The sequence below is a fragment of the Microtus ochrogaster genome, unplaced genomic scaffold (assembly GCF_000317375.1).
Source record: "Microtus ochrogaster isolate Prairie Vole_2 unplaced genomic scaffold, MicOch1.0 UNK13, whole genome shotgun sequence".
In the NCBI taxonomy this organism is placed as follows: Eukaryota; Metazoa; Chordata; class Mammalia; order Rodentia; family Cricetidae; genus Microtus; species Microtus ochrogaster.
In genome coordinates this window covers 6,938,650-6,943,498 of record NW_004949111.1, presented here as the reverse complement: position 1 = coordinate 6,943,498, position 4,849 = coordinate 6,938,650, and positions in this window count along the sequence as shown.

Here is a 4,849-nt window from a genome sequence, read left to right as displayed (position 1 = left end):
ACTAAGAATAGTGTGTGTGTGTGTGTGTGTGTGTGAGAGAGAGAGAGAGAGAGAGAGAGAGAGAGAGAGAGAGAGAAAAGAGTTATTTATTTATTTCCTCCCCTAAACATCGCTTAAGGCAACACTTGTAGCAAGTAGAGTTTTAAGTAATTCACATGTTTTTTACGTAATTAAAGCTATAATATAAAAGAAAGCAAACAAAATAAAATCTAAAATAAAGATAAGAAGTGCCCTTGTGCTTTCGATAATCCCGGAGGATGCAAAGCAGTAGTCAAATGCTCTCAATCACGTATGTTTTAGGAACACTGAGAAAGCTTTAATACAGCAAAGATCCTGAGGCACTTTAAACGCTCGGTAAAATGTCCTTGGGATTCTGGAAACACTGTATTTATTTTCATCAAACTGCCTTCATTATTTTTGAAGACTTGTAAGCCTGGAAAATTTTAATTTCCTTCTCCATAAGTTATTAAAATCAGTAAAACCATACAGTTCTCAAATAACATGTTACTTCAAATTCAAGGATCAATTTTCTCTTCTTTCAAGCATGAAAGTTCTGTTTAAATTTGTTTGGTTAATGGATTTTTTTCAATGCCAAAATCATTTCCTCATCTTCATAAAGCATTATGTCACAGTGGCTACCCAGCATGATAACTAATTAAAAATTACCAAGGGAGCCTGTGAAACATCTTTATGGATAAATAATAAATCTATAACCCGAATTTCAAACTCAGTAGGCAGATATAGGGCACATGATATAATTTGCTGACTGGAGAAGATGCATCATCTTATTATTGAAACAGGTAACGGTCAACAGTGTGAAGGCCTGTATGTGCTACAGGAAGGCGGGGCACTGCAGCCACTGGCCACTCAGCATTTGGAGCAGTGCTGGCCGCGGTCATCTCGTCATTGCAGATGGAAGCTTTTCCCTCTGAATTAGTGAAAAATTGCTTCGTTCCTTCACTTCGCATTGAAGGCAGAAACTTAACGTCTCCAAAATTTTCATTTACTAAAAAATACGTGGTGGATGATGAATTAACACCCGTTATGTTTGTTCTACAAGTATATTAAAGTTCAGGATGACCACTCGAGTTTATCTGTCCAGTTACTGAATCAAATGAACTGCGTGATGCATCTAATTGTGTGGGAAATTATACTTGAGATGGATTACCTTAAGACTGGTTTGAAAACTTGCTCAATCACTTATTCATTACAATTGTGGTTAAGTGTGAGCAGGTGGACTGGGACTAAAGTACTTTGGGTTAAAGAGCCCGGCTTTGCCACTGAAGCTCCATGGCCTCGTGAATCTTCTAAATGATCTCAGAGGGCGCCAGTCTCCTCACCTGCAAAAGCCTCCCCCCACCTCCTTGCGAAGAACACCTCCACATCCGAAATGTAATCAAGTGAATTTATTCCAGAGTTCATGAAACTTTAAATACCTTTGTGGTGTGTATTCTCATACTCATTTTATTCCTCAAAGCTGTTTGAAATAGGATGCCATAACCAATGAATGAAAATTCACACATAGCATAAATATGTAAGCATAAAGAATTTAGTGACTTTTTGGTGTTTTAGTATTTGTAGTCAATTTTTCCCTACTGTTTGGATGCTTCAAAAATAATTGTCAACGAAAGCTATTAATTTCAAATTTACTCATCAGTGAAAACAAACAAAACCCACCCATAATTGTGCCTTGTCAAACAAGTGATTGAAAGTATTTTAAAATTAGTTGCTGAACAAGAATAGAACATTGATTTTTTTCTTTATGCACATTTAAACAAATGCGTTGTATGCACAATTAGCTGTGAAGAGGTAAAAATATTTTAGAATATTTAATACTGGTAGCTTCTATCTTTTTTTTTTTTTTTGGTTTGTTGAGACAGGGTTTCTCTGTGGCTTTGGAGCCTGTCCTGGAACTAGCTCTGTAGACCAGGCTGGTCTCGAACTCACAGAGATCCGCCTGCCTCTGCCTCCCGAGTGCTGGGATTAAAGGCGTGCGCCACCATCGCCCGGCTTGGTAGCTTCTATCTTATGAAAATATGAAGTTTCTGAATATGTCATTTTAACAAGAACAACTTTTCATTTTTTTTCCATTTTGCCTGCATAAAGATTTAGGAAATGTTCAAGTAAATGACATAATAAAGCAAATAATGCAATATCTGTGTAGATGCCCTCTGTGATGAATATATTGCTGACATCACAGTCTATATTACAGTGAATGGATTTTATATGGTTTTTAAACCTTGTCTTTCAAGTTTATTCGATTTTATATGGTTTTTAAACCTTGTCTTTCAAGTTTATTCGATTTTATATGGTTTTTAAAGCAGTTGATGTACATTATCAACAAGCATATTGACATATGAAATTGAAATTTAGAACAATGTTATTTACATTCACTTTACTAGATACTAATCAAATGAAGCATACAAATTTCCAATTATAATGCTGGGCGGTGGTGGTGCACGCCTTTAATCTGAGCACTCGGGAGGCAGAGGCAGGCGGATCTCTGTGAGTTCGAGACTAGCCTGGTCTACAGAGCTAGTTCCAGGACAGGCTCCAAAGCCACAGAGAAACCCTGTCTCGAAAAACCAAAAAAAAAAATCTCAATTAAATTTCTTTTTTTTTTTTTTTGGTTTTTCGAGACAGGGTTTCTCTGTGGTTTTGGAGCCTGTCCTGGAACTAGCTCTTGTAGACCAGGCTGGTCTCGAACTCACAGAGATCTGCCTGTCTCTGCCTCCCGAGTGCTTGGATTAAAGGAAAAATTATAAATTTCTGACAAAAGAAATGAAATGAAGGATGTTAAGAAAATGTCAGAAGTCACCTGTATATAGCTGCCACAGTACCAAGTCTGTGTCCATGTACAGGCAAGTCTCATTGTTGGAATTAAGATAAGAAGTTATGAAATTCCAGTGAAGCTCAAGACCCAAGGGTATTGTTTTGGGGATGCAGATGAACCCAGAGTTAGTAGATACAATAACTGCCTTCAGGTCCAAATCCAGAACTATTCTGCTTCCCGAAGTGCTGGGCTATCTCCTTGTCTAGCTCTAAACTCCCAAATAAAAGCATTTGTTAAGAGATGCGGGAGGAATGGCTCATAATAATGCTTCATAAACAGACTTACCAGTCTGTCGACAGGAATTTTGTAAACTTAACTCCCACCCCTTCCCCCATAATCTCAGTTTATGTATAGCACAGGAATGGAGATGTGGATTTGAGGATCTGAACCCCTGAACCAGCCTCATTGCCCTTTGTCCTAGAGCAAGATCATGAAAGTGTCTTGTGTTTTCTCCAGCTTCTGTGCTGAGAGCTTGTGATTTTTATCCTATATACATAAAACAAAACCAAAAACTTCCAAGAGAAATGATCGTTTGAGCCTCTGTAACAAACTGGGCATGGTGGTGCATGCCTTTAATCTCAATGCTCAGGAAAGAGAGGCAGATGGAAGTCTGTGAGTTTGAGGCCATCCTGCTCTACAGAGAGTTCCAGGTCAGCCAGAACAACATATTGAGAGAACCTGTATCAAAACAAAACAAAACAGCAAAAAAGCAAACAACAACAAAAACCCTGCCTCTGCACCCGTGAGCCTCTGTAACAAGCTCTCCAGCTTTCCTCAGAAGCGCAGTAGATACCAAATAGTCCTGAGTCTTAACTTCAGTACCGCCAGGGTGCAGCCAGGGTGTGATATTGATGAACTTTTCAAAGATGTGTCAGTCTTTGCTCACTTGACAGCTTTGCTGGTCTGTGTCCGACAGTAGACTCCTGTTGTTTTTTTTTTGTTTTTTGTCCATTTCTAGTAGAAACAAAACTGATAAAAGTTAAGGAACACTGAACCAACACATATCTGTACAAATGTGTAACTCCTCAAGACAGAAAGCCTATAGAGATAAACAAAGGAACTATGGGACAGCCAATAAATCTTTAATGAAATGTAAGTAACAAATATTTACCTATTAAGTATTAAATAGAAATGTATGAAAATCTCTACTCAGAAGACTGACTGGATGAAAAACAAGATCAAACATTAAGCTCCCTAGAAATGACTTGCTTTAGCTTTAAATATATAGTTAGGATGACAGGATAAGAAAGTTATCCAAGGAAAATAGTAATGAAAAGAGAACTGTGAGATCGTGAGAAGGTCAGGAGAAGAGAAGGGAGAGGAATTATAATAATGATGATGATGATTATGATGATGATAACGATAATAAGATTTTTTTTAAAAGTAGAAGATATTTAGGGCTGAAGAGATGGCTCAGTGTTTAAGAACACTTGGTGCTCTTACAGAGGACCTGGGTTCAGTTACCAGCATCCACAGGAGTTGACAGTCATTAGTAACTCCAGTTCCCGGAAATTAAACACACTTTTCCAGCCTCTGGACACACACGTGGTGTACATAACACGGGTTCAGCCAAAACACTCATAAATAAATAAGTCATGAAAAATTTAAAACTACAAAGGAGAAGAGACCCAGATAGGAAAAGAAGAAATTAAGAGCTTCCTGAGCTTGTGCTTTCATACGCAGAAAACCCCAAAAAGTGTAGCAAGAAGTCAAGAAAGTTTCTTTAGTCAACAATAGACTTTCTGCAATGGGAGTTTAAAAGTTATTTCTATTTACAACGTGTAGCACGAATTCTAGTTGATCTTAATAATAAAACCCAGAGTCAGATATGAGGGGGTGAAAGCTGAAAGATCAGAGGAGCAGAGCTGCCAGCTACTAGTTCTTACTTTTTCGAAATCCTCAGACCGAATGGGGAATTCTGTCTTGACAAGTCCGCAGACTGCATGCACTGAGTTCCTGTCTCCTCCAGCCTCATAGTTCTCTCTCCATCCAGCCATACTGCCCCTACCTCCCTAG